Source organism: Bos indicus x Bos taurus, chromosome 1, assembly GCF_003369695.1.
Source record: "Bos indicus x Bos taurus breed Angus x Brahman F1 hybrid chromosome 1, Bos_hybrid_MaternalHap_v2.0, whole genome shotgun sequence".
Taxonomy (NCBI): domain Eukaryota; kingdom Metazoa; phylum Chordata; class Mammalia; order Artiodactyla; family Bovidae; genus Bos; species Bos indicus x Bos taurus.
This window is the reverse complement of record NC_040076.1, coordinates 135164832-135177920: the sequence shown is the minus strand read 5'-3', so window position 1 is coordinate 135177920 and position 13089 is coordinate 135164832.

Here is a 13089-nt window from a genome sequence, read left to right as displayed (position 1 = left end):
TCCATTCCCCAAAAGGGGAATGTCAAAGAATATTCAAACTATGGCACAGTTGCACTCATTTCACATGCTAACGTGGTAATGCTCAAAATCCTTCAAGCTAGGCTTCAGCAGTGTGTGAACCAAGAACTTTCAGATGCTCAAGCTGGATTTAGAAAAGGCAGAGGAACCAGAGATCCAATTGTCAACATCTGTTGGGTCATAGAGAAGCAAGAGAATTCCAGAAAAACATCTGCTTCATTGACTATACTCAAGCCTTTGACTGTTGGATCACAACAAACTGTGGAAAATTCTTAAGAGATGGGAATATCAGAGCACCTTCAGTTCAGTTCAGTTGCTCAGTCATGTCCGACTCTTTTCTACCTTATGAACTGCAGCACGCCAGGCCTCCGTGTCCATCACCAACTCCCAGCATTTACCCATACTCATGTCCATTGAGTCGGTGATGCCATCCAACCAGCTCATCCTCTGTCATCCCCTTGTCCTGCCCTCAATCTTTCCCAGTATCAGGGTCTTTTCAAATGAGTCTGCTCTTCACATCAGGTAGCCAAAGTATTGGAGTTTCAGCTTCAACATCAGTCCTTCCAGTGAACACCCAGGACTGATCTACTTTAGGATGGACTGCTTGGATCTCCTTGCTGTCAAAGGACTCTCAAGAGTCTTCTCTAACACCACAGTTCAAAAGCAACAATTCTTTGGTGCTCAGCTTTCTTTATAGTCCAACTCTCACATCCATACGTGACTATTGGAAAAACCATAGCTTTGACTAGACAGACATTTGTTGACAAAGTAATGTCTCTGCTTTTTAATATGCTATTTAGGTTGGTCATAACTTTCCTTCCAAGGAGTAAGCATCTTTTAATTTCATAGCTGCAGTCACCATCTGCAGTGATTTTGGAGGCCTCCCCCCCAAATAAAGTCAGCCACTGTTTCCCCATCTATTTGCCATAAAGTGATGGGACCGGATGCCATGATCTTAGTTTTCTGAATGTTGAGCTTTAAACCAACTTTTTCACTCTCCTCTTTCACTTTCATCCAGAGGCTCTTTAGTTCTTCTCTTTCTGCCATAAGGGTGGTGTCATCTGCGTATCTGAGGTTATTGATATTTCTCCCAGCAACATTGATTTCAGCTTGTGCTTCTTCCAGCCTGGCTTTTCTCATGATATACTCTGAATATAAGTTAAATAAGCAGGGTGGCAATATACAGCCTTGACATACTCCTTTTCCTATTTGGAACAAGCCTGTTGTTCCATGTCCAGATCTAACTGTTGCTTCCTGACCTGCATACAGATTTCTCAAGAGGCAGGTCAGCTGGTCTGGTATTCCCATCTCTTGAAGAATTTCCCACAGTTTATTGTGATCCACATAGTCAAAGGCTTTGGCATAGTCAATAAAGAAGAAATAGATGTTTTTCTGGAACTCTCTTGCTTTTTTGATGATCCAGTGAATGTTGGCAATTTGATCTCTGGTTCTTCTGCCTTTTCTAAAACCAGCTTGAACATCTGGAAGTTCACGGTTCATGTATTGCTGAAGCCAGGCTTGGAGAATTTTGAGCATTACTTTACTAGTGTGTGAGATGCGTGCAATTGTATGGTAATTTGAGCATTCTTTGCCATTGCCTTTCTTTGGGATTGGAATGAAAACTGACCTTACCTGCCTCCTGAGTAACGTCTTTGCAAGTCAAGAAGCAACAGAACTGGACATGGAACAATGGACTGGTTCCAAATTGGGAAAGGAGTATGTCAACTCTGTACCTTGTCACCCCGCTTATTTACAGAGTACATAATGTGAAATGCCTGGCTGGCTGAAGCTCAATCTGGAATCAAGATTGCCAGGAAAAATGTCAATAACCTGAGATATGCAGATGACACCACCCTAATGGCAGAAAGCAAAGAGGAACTAAAGAGTCTCTAGATGAAGGTAAAAAAGCATGAAAAGAAGGCTTAAAACTCAACATTCAAAAACTAAGATCATTGCATCTGGTCCCATTGGCCACTTCATGGCCAATAGATGGGGACAAAATGGAAACAGTGACAGACTTTGTTTTCTTGGGCTCCAAAATCGCTGGGGCCAGTGACTGTAGCCATGAAATTTAAAGATGCTTAAATAGGCCAGGTTGATGGAAATGAAAGTGCTTTATTTCAGATGCTGGCAACTGGGGTGGGGGGAGGATGGCAGACATCTCTCCAAAAGCTGACTGTCCCCACAAGCAGTGGGGTAAGAACTTTTATAAACAGAGTGGGGGTGGGGCAGAGGCTACATGCAGAAACAACACAGCTCTAACAATCATCTTCAAATTGGTCATCAGTGATCTGACGAGCATCATCTTGATCATTTTAGGCACAGTTAATCTTCAGTTCCAGGGTCCATTTGTTCAAATTTCTTTGTGATCAGTCCTTGGAATTGTGGCAGTTCATGTCCTGGATACAGTCTGGTCATCGTGTAGTTATCTTCTCCACCTGGGGTTTTAGTATCTATAAAACAGCTCATAGTGTATGGCTCAGAATATTATCTACAGCCCTTGATAAAGGTCCTTGATGATGCTTAATGACTACATTATTCCTAAGTCTCTTCTGTTTCCTTTTATCTCCACATTTATCACTTCTCTGATTAAGCTTATTCTTTGACTAAAGTTTTCCACAGACAAAAGGCAGGCAAACATGATGGAGGAGTGGGCAGGGACACGGTGTCCTGCTCCATTTCACTTGGAAGAAAAGCTATAACAAACCAAAACAGCATATTAAAAAGTATAGACATCACTTTGCCAACAAAGGTCCGTATGGTCAAAGTTATGGTTTTTCCAGTAGTCATGTATGGAGATGAGAGTTGGACCATAAAGAAGGTTGAGTGCTGGAGAATTGATGCTTTCAAACTGTGGTTCTGGAGAAGACTCAAGAGTCCCTTGGATGCAAGAAGTTCAGACCAGTGGTGGTTTAGTCCCTAAGTCGTGTCTGACTCTTGTGACCCCATGGACTTTAGCCCACTAGGTTCCTTTGTCCATGGGATTTTCCAGGCAAGAATCCTGGAGTTGGTTGCCATTTCCTTCTCCTGGAAATTGAACCTGGGTCTCCTGCATTGCAGTTGGATTCCTGCATTGAATGCAGATTCTTTACCAACTGATCTATGAAGGAAGCCCCTTCAAACCAGTCAATCCTAAAGGAAATCAACCCTGAATATTCATTGGAAGTACTGATGCTGAAGCTCCAATACTTTGGCCACCTAATCCAAACAGCCAACTCATTGGAAAAGACTGATGCTGGGAAAGATTCAGGGCAGGTGGAGAAGTGGGTGACAGAGGATGAGATGGTTGAAATGCATCATCAACCTAATGGACATGAGTTTGAGCAAACTCTAGGAGATACTGAAGGACAGGGAAGCCTGGCTTCCTTGGGGTTCCATGCAGCTGGCTTCCATGCTGCATTCCATGGGGTTGCAAAGAGTCAGACACGACTGAGTGACAGAACAGCAACAACAATAACAAGGACTATAGCCTGGGTGACAGCACCTCAAATAGTTCCTAGAAACTACTCCAAAGTGGTAGAATGGAAGGTCAGTATATATGTGCCTTTGGTGAAAGGGGAGTATATGCATTCAAGCACATATATTTTGCAGAAGGTTTCTGCTAGTCACAAGGAGTGGACATCACCATGAAGAATTTAAGTGCTTTTCTAGATATGAGGAGATACAAGAATTGGGGTCATAAAATAGGGTCTTTGAAAATATCCATCTGAAGCCCTATTCTGCCAGGTCTTTTTCCAAAGCACGAATGCCTCATTTCTGCTGTCCACCTTAAACTCCTTTCAGGGAGTGTTGAAATGAGTAGCTGAAGCAGCACATGATTTATTCCTTGTAGAGGTAGAAGGCAGAAAAACATCTACTTCTGCTTTACTGACTCCGCCAAAGCCTTTTACTTTTGTGGATCACCACAAACTGTGGAAAGTTCTGAAAGAGATGGGAATACCAGACTACCTGACCTGCCTCTTGAGAAACCTGTATGCAGGTCAGGAAGCAACAGTTAGATCTGGACATGGAACAACAGGCTTGTTCCAAATAGGAAAAGGAGTATGTCAAAGCTGTATATTGTCACCCTGTTTATTTAACTTATATGCAGAGTACATCATGCAAATCCTGGGCTGGATGAAGCACAAGCTGAAATCAAGATTGCGAGGAGAAATATCAATAACCTCAGATACGCAGATGACACCACCCTTATGGCAGAAAGAGAAGAAGAACTAAAGAGCCTCTTGATGAAAGTGAAAGAGGAGAGTGAAAAAATTGGCTTAAAGCTCAACATTCAGAAAACTAAGATCATGGCATCCGGTCCCATCCCTTCATGGCAAATAGATGGAGAAACAGTGGAAACAGTGGCTGACTTTATTTGGGCGGGGGTGGGCTCCAAAATCACTGCAGATGGTGACTGCAGCTATGAAATTAAAAGATGCTTACTCCTTGGAAGGAAAGTTATGACCAACTTAGACAGCATATTAAAAAGCAGAGACATTAGCCTCCAATTAAAATAAATAAATTTATAATAATAATAAAAAAAAGCAGAGACATTACTTTGTCAACAAATGTCCGTCTCATCAAAGCTATGGTTTTTCCAGTAGTCTTGTATGGATGTGAGAGTTGGACTATAAATAAAGCTGAGCACTGAAGAATTGATGCTTTTGAACTGTGGTGTTGGAGAAGACTCTTGAGAGTCCCTTGACAGAAAGGAGATCCAACCAGTCCATCTTAAAGGAGATCAGTCCTGGGTGTTCATTGGAAGGACTGATGTCGAAGCTGAAACTCCAATACTTTGGCCACCTGATGCGAAGACCTGAGTCATTTGAAAAGACCCTGATGCTGGGAAAGATTGAAGGCAAGAGAAGGAGAACCAGAGGATGAGCTGGTTGGATGGCATCACCAACTCAACGGACATGAGTTTGAGTAAACTCCAGGAGTTGGTGATGGACAGGGAGGCCTGGTGTGCTGCAGTCCACGGGGTTGCAAAGAGTCAAACACAACTGAGCAACTGAACTGAACTGAGCTGAGAGGTAGATGGCAAGTGCCAATTTGATAGGGCCCCCTCCTGGTATCGGAGAAGGCAATGGCACCCCACTCCTGTACTCTTGCCTGGAAAATCCCATGGACAGAGGAGCCTGGTAGGCTGCAGTCCATGGGGTCGCTAAGAGTCGGGCACGACTGAGCGACTTCACTTTCACTTTCCAGTTTCATGCACTGAAGGAGGAAATGGCAACCCACTCCAGTGTTCTTGCCTGGAGAATCCCAGGGACGGAGGAGCCTGGTGGGCTGCCGTCTATGGGGTTGCACAGAGTCGGACACGACTGAAGCGACTTAGCAGCAGCAGCCTGCTGGTATTAAATTCGACCATACTTCAGGAGGCATTTCATGACCATTTTGTCACACAGTGCTAGGAAGGTTCATTTTTAGATCTGTCAAAGATTTTACTGATAGACCACTCAATGCAGTTACTGGACTAGGTCTTATCAACAGTAACCAGGACTCTGGATCACCTGTCTTACTAACCTCTTATGTCCAGGAAAAAATTCCCTCTTGTTGTATCTTCCCATATCTAAAGTTATACTATTACAATCATTGATATCATATAAAAATATTTTCATCAGAGGCTCAGTCACACATTTGGTAATGCAAGAAACAACAATCTTGTAAAACAGATAAAGTACAAGTAACATAGCTAGCAGTATTATTTAACTTATCAGTAAGAAGCCAAGAACTTCCATTAGGTGTAGTCCAGTATATCCTCAGATTGACTTCATCTATTCTGTACCAATCTTTATTTTTCATGGAAATAATAAACTTTGTGTATGCTCAGTCATGTCTGACTATTTGTGGACCCATTGACTGTAGACTGCCAGCCTCATCTGTCCATGGAATTTTCCAGGTAAGAATACTGGAGTGGGTTGCCATTCCTTCCTCCAGGGGATCTTTCCAATCCACAGATACATGCATTTCTTGCATCTCCTGCATTGGCTTGGGGCAAGGGGGGAGGGTTCTTTCCCACTGCACCACCTGGGATTGGCACTGTCCATAAGGCACCCAGCCTAGTATTACTAGGTTGTTTATCCTTAATATAATTTAATTGTTCCCAAGATAAAGGAATCTTCCTCCAATGCAGGAGATGGGGTTTGATCCTTGGGTCAGGAAGATCACTGGGAAGAGGAAACGGCAACCCACTCCAGTATTCTTGCCTGGGAAATCCCACGTACAAAGGAGTCTGGTGGGTTACAGTCTGTTGTCACAAGAGTCAGAGATGACTTAGTGAGTAAACAATAAAAGATTAAGGGAGGAGGGGCCTTAAAACTTAAATGACCTCAGCCTGGTGTTAACCACATATTGTTGTTCAGTCACTAAGTCCTGTCTGACTCTGCCACCCCATGGACTGCAGCACACCAGACTCTGCTGTCCTCCAAGGTATCTTAGAATTTGCTAAAATTCATGTCCATTGAGTCCGTGATGTCATCCAACCATCTCATGCTCTGTCACCCCCTATTCCTCCTGCCCTTAATCTTTCCCAGCATCAGAGTCTTTGCCAATGAGTCCACTCTTCACATCAAGTGGCCAAAGTATTGGAGCTTCAGCTTTCACAACAGTCCTTCCAATGAATATTCAGGGTTGACTTCCTTTAGGACTGACAGGTTTGAACCCCTTGCTGTTTAAGGGACTCTGAAGAGTCTTCTCCAACACCACAGTTCAAGAGCATCAATTCTTCAGTGCTCAGCCTTCGTTATGGTCCAACTCTTACATCCATACATGACTACTGGAAAAACCAGAGCTTTGACTATACAGACCCTCATCAGCAAAGTGAGGTCTCTGCTTTTTAATATGCTGTCCAGATTTGTCACAGCTTTTCTTCTGAGGAGTGAACATCTTTACATTTCAAGGCTACAGTCACTGTCTGCAGTGATTTGGGACCCCCAAGAAAATAAATCTGCCAGTGCTTTCACTTTTTCCCTTCTATTTGCCATGAAGTGATGGGATTGGATGCCTTGATCTTGGTTTTTTGAATGTTGAGTTTCAAACCTGCTTTTCCACTCTCCTCTTTCACCCTCATCAAGAAGCTCTTTACTTCCTCTTCACTTTCTGCATTAGAGTGATATCATCTGCATATCTGTGGTTGTTGATGCTTCTCCTGGCAATCTTGATTCCGGCTTGTGCTTCATCCAGCCCAGCATCTCACAAGATGTACTCTGCATAGAAGTTAAATAAGCAGGGTGACAATATACAGTTTGTCATACTCCTTTCCCAATTTGGAACCACTCAGTTATTCTGTTTCCAGTTCTGACTTTTGCTTCTTGACTGGTATACAAGCTTCTCAAGAGACAGGTAAGGTAGTCTGGTATTCCCATCTCTTTAAGAATTTTTCACAGTTGGAGATCCACACTGTTAAAGGCTTTCACATAGTCAATGATACAGAAGTAGATGCTCTTCTGAAAGTCTCTTGCTCTCTCTATGATCAAATGAATGTTGGCAATTTGATCTCTGGTTCCTCTGCTTTTTCTAAACCAATCTTGTTCATCTGGAAGTTCTTGATTTACATACTGCTGAGGCCTAGCTTGAAGGATTTTGAGCATTAACTTATTAGCATTTGAAAAGAGCACACTTGTACAGTAATTTGAACATTCTTTCATATTTCCATTCTTTGGGATTGGAATGAAAACTGACCTTTTCCAGTCCTGTGGCCACTGCTGAGTTTTCCAAATTTGCTGACATATTGAGTACAGCACTTTCAACAGCATCATCTTTTAGGATTTGAAATAGCTCAGCTGGAATTCCATCACCTCCACTAGCTTTGTCTGTAGTAATGCTTCCTAAGGCCCACTTGACTTCACACTCCAGGATGTCTGCTCTAGGTAAATGACCACACCATCGTGGTTATCTGGTTCATTCAGTTCTTTTTTTGTAGAGTTCTTTTGTGTATTCTTGCCTCGTCTTATTAATCTCTTCTGTTTCTGTCCTTTATCATGCTCATCCTTCCATAAAATAGTCCCTTGACAGCTCCAATTTTCTTGAAGAGATCTCTAGTTGTTCCCATTCTATTGTTTTCCTCTATTTCTTTGCAGTGTTCATTTAAGAAGGCCTTCTTATCTCTCTCTGCTAGTCTCTGGACCTCTGCATTCAGTTGGGTATACCTTTCCCTTTCTGTTTTGCCTTTCACAGCTCTTCTTTTCTCAGCTATTTGTAAAGCCTCTTCAGACAACCACTTTGCCTTCTTGCATTTGTTTTTCTTTGTGATCGTTTTGGTCATTGCCTCTTGTACAATGTTATGAACCTCTGCCCATAGTTCTCTAGGCACTCAGTCTACCAGATCTAATCCCTTGAATCTATTCATCACCTCCAGTGTATAACAATAAGGGATTTGATTTAGGTCATACCTGAAAGGCCTAGTGGTTTTCCCTACTTCCTTCAATTCAAATCTGAATTTTGCAACAAGGAGTTCATTATCTGAGCCACAGTCAACTCCAGGTTTTGTTTTTGCTGACTGTATAGAGCTTCTCCATCTTTGGCTGCAAAGAATATAAGTCTGATTTCAGTATTGACCATTTGGTGATGTCCATGTGTAGAAATGTCTTTTGCGATGATCAGTTTGCTATGACCAGTTCATTCTCTTGATAAAACTCTGTTAGACTTTGCCCTGCTTCATTTTGTACTTCAAAGCCAAACAAGAGATACTACAAGTATCTCTTGGCTTCCTACTTTTGCATTAGGTCTTCATAGAACTGCTCAACTTCAGCTTTTCAGAATCAGTGGTTGGGACATAGACTTGGATTATTGTGATGTTGAATGATTTGCCCTGAAAATGAAGCAAGATCAGTCTGTCGTTTTTGAGACTGCACCCAAGTACTGTATTTCAGACTCTTCTTTTGACTGAGGCCTACTCCATTTTTTTCTAAGGGATTCTTGCCCACAGTAGTAGATGTAATGATCATCTGAATTAAGTTCGCCCTTTCCTGTCCATTTTAGTTCACTGATTCCAAAGATATTGATATTCACTCTTGCCATCTCCTGCTTGACTACATTCACCTTACCTTGATTCATGGATCTAACATTCTGTGCTCTTATGCAATATTGTTCTTTACACCATCGGACTTTACTTTCACCACCAGACACATCCACAAATGAGCATTGTTTTCACTTTGGTCCATTCTTTCTGGAGCTTCATTCTTTCTGGAGCTATTTGTAATTGTCCTCTACTCCTACCCAAGAGCATATTAGACACTTTCCGACCTGAGGGGCTCATCTCCTGGTGTCATATCTTTTCATACAGCTCATGGAACAATGGACTGTTCAAAGTGGGAAAGGAGTATTTCAATGCTGCATATTGTCATGCTACTTATTTAACTTAAATGAAAAGTACATCATGCAAAATGTCAGGCTGAATGAATCACAAGCTGGGATCAAGATTGCCAGGAGAAATATCAGCAACCTCAGATATTCAGATAATACCTCTCTAATGGCTGAAAGGGAAGAGGAACTAAAGAGCCTCTTGATGAGGGTGAAAGGGGAGGGAGAAAAAGCTGGCTTGAAACTCAACATTCAAAAAACCAAGATCATGGCATCTGGTCCCATTACTTCATGGCAAATAGAAGGGGAAAAAGTGGAAACAGTGACAGATTTTATTTTCTTGGACTCCAAAATCACTGCAGATGGTGACTGCAGCCATGATATTAAAAATACTCTTTGGAAGAAAAGCTGTGACAAATCTGGACAGCATATTAAAAAGCAGAGACATCACTTTGCCTACAAAGGTCCATACAGTCAAAGCTATAGCGTTTCCAGTAGTCATGTATGGATGTGAGAGTTGGACCATAAAGAAAGCTTCAGAAACAAACTTAGAGTGTTCTTTTAACAATTCGACTAAACTTTAATATAACAGCAAGGAACTATCCAGGAAGTGAGTCGTAGTAAATATAGACCTCTGTTAACAAAACTGGGGTTTAACATTCATTGAAACATCTTTTCTTCTCTAGAATTACCCTCATTTCTACCAAATATAACAAAATTGACTATTTTTTTTGCAAAATAACTCTGATCTCAAAAATTTGGCCTGATAATTTATATTTGATCATATACACTCTTTGCTGAAAATTTTATAAGGAGTCTGAGTGAACTTTTAAAGATCCTATCAGGGCTAGAAAAGGTACACAAAGGGCTTGTCACAGATTTCACCTAACAGATATATTGGTTAATTTGTCTTTTTTAAAGTTCCCCCAATTACGTTGAGCTTTCTGTAGCTGTTAGTGTGCGGCTTTCCTTATTTTTCTGGTAACGTTGCTGGGGACTTAAGAGTTTACAATCTCTGGAGGAAGCAGATAGAGAAAAAAAGGTAAATGTTTCAATTCTAGTTGCATTCGTGCATGCTAAGTCACTTCAGTGATGTCCAACTCTTTGTGACCCCATGTACCGGAGCCCATCAGGCTCCTCTGTCCATGGGATTCTCCAGGTAAGAATAATGGAGTGGATTGCCATATCCCTCTCTAGGGGGTCTTCCCAACCCAGGGATCGAACCTGCATCTCCTGTAACTCCTGCATTGGTAGGGGGGTTATTTAACACTAGTGCCACCTGGAAACCCTCAATTCTGCTTCAGTTCAGTTCACTTGCTCAGTCATGTCTGACTGTTCGTGACCCCATGGACCACAGCATGCTAGGCCTCCCTGTCAATCACCAACTCCAAAGTCTATTCAAACTCATTTCCATTGAGTCAGTGATGCCATCCAACCATCTCATCCTCTGTCATCCCTTTCTCCTCCTGCCTTCAATCTTTCCCAGCATCAGGGCGTTTTCAAATCGGTCAGCTCTTTGCATCAAGTGGCCAAAGGACTAGAGTTTCATCTTCAACATCAGTCCTTCCAATGAGCACTCAGAACTGATCTCCTTTAGGATGACCTGGGTTGGACCTCCTTGCAGTCCAAGGGACTCGAGAGTCTTCTCCAACACCACAGTTCAAAAGCATCAATTCCTTGGTGCTCAGCTTTCTTTATACTCCAACTCCCACATCCATAAGAGACTACTGGAAAAAAACATAGCCTTGATTAGATGGACATTTGTTGGCAAAGTAATGTTTCTGCTTTTTAATATGCTGTCTAAGTTGGTCATAACTTTCCTTCCAAGGAGTAAGCGTCTTTTAATTTCATGGCTGCAGTCACCATCTGCAGTGATTTTGGACCCCCCAAAATAAAGTCACCCAATGTTTCCACTGTTTCCCCATCTATTTCCCATGAAGAGATGGTCATCTTAGTTTTTTGAATATTGAGCTTTAAGCCAACTTTTTCACTCTCCTCTTCCACTTTCATCAAGAGGCTCCTTAGTTCTTCTTCACTTTCTGCCATAAGGGTGGTGTCATCTGCACACCTGAGGTTATTGATATTTCTCCCAGCAAACTTGATTCCAGCTTCTGTTTCATCCAGCACAGTGTTTCTCCTGATATGCTCTGCATATAAGTCAAATTAGCATGGTGACAATATACAGCCTTGACGTACTCCTTTTCCTATTTGGAACCAGTCTGTTGTTCCATGTTCAGTTCTAACTACTGCTTCCTGACCTGCATACAGGTTTCTCAAGAGGCAGGTCAGGTGGTCTGGTATTCCCATCTCTTTCAGAATTTTCCACAGTTTATTGTGAGCCACACAGTCAAAGGCTTTGGCATAGTCAATAAAGCAGAAATAGATGTTTTTCTGGAACTCTCTTGCTTTTTTTGATGATCCAACAGATGTTGGCAATTTGATCTCTGGGTCCTCTGCTTTTTCTAAAACCAGCTTGGACATCTGGAAGTTCATGGTTCACGTATTGCTGAAACCTGACTTGGAGAAGAAATAGTGTCAGACTTTATTTTTTTAGCTCCAAAATCACTGCAGATGGTGACTGTAGCCATGAAATTAAAAGACGCGTACTCCTTGGAAGGAAAGTTATGACCAACCTGGATAGCATATTCAAAAGCAGAAACATTACTTTGCCAACAAAGGTTCGTCTAGTCAAGGCTATGGTTTTTCCTGTGGTCATGTATGGATGTGAGAGTTGGACTGTGAAGAAAGCTGAGCGCCGAAGAATTGATGCTTTTGAACTGTGGTGTTGGAGAAGACTCTTGAGAGTCCCTTGGACTGCAAGGAGATCCAACCAGTCCATTCTGAAGGAGATCAGCCCTGGGATTTCTTTGGAAGGAATGATGCTAAAGCTGAAACTCCAGTACTTTGCCCACCTCATGCGAAGAGTTGACTCATTGGAAAAGACTCTGATGCTGGGAGGGATTGGGGGCAGGAGAAGGGGACAACAGAGGATGAGATGGTTGGATGGCATCACTGACTCGATGGACGTGAGTTTGAGTGAACTCCGGACGATGTTGATGGACAGGGAGGCCTGGTGTGCTGCGATTCATGGGGTCGCAAAGAGTCGGACACGACTGAGCAACTGAACTGACTGACTTTACCAGCATGTGAGATGACTGTAACTGTGTGATAGTTTGAACATTCTTTGGTATTGTCTTTCTTTGGGATTGGAGTGAAAACTGACCTTTTCCAGTCCTGTGGCCACTGCTGAGTTTTCCAAATTTGCTGGCATATTGAGTGCAGCATTTTAAAGCATCATCTTTCAGGATTTGAAATAGCTCAACTGGAATTCCATCACCTCCACTAGCTTTGTTCGTAGTTATGCCTCCTAAGGCCCACTTGACTTCACATTCCGGGATGTATGGCTCTAGGTGAGTGATCACATCATCGTGATTATCTGGGTCATGAAGATCTTTTTTGTACAGTTCTTCTGTGTATTCTTGCCATCTCTTCTTAATATCTTCTGCTTCTGTTAGGTCCATACCATTTCTGTCCTTTATTGAGCCCATCTTTGATTTAATATTCCCTTAAAAGCCTCTTGATGAAAGTGAAAGCGGAGAGTGAAAAAGTTGGCTTAAAGCTCAACATTCAGAACACAAAGATCATGGCATCCGGTCCCACCACTTCATGGGAAATAGATGGGGAAACAGTGGAAACAGTGTCAGACTTTATTTTTCTGGGCTCCAAAATCACTACAGATGGTGACTGTAGCCATGAAATTAAAAGACGCTTACTCCTTGGAAGGAA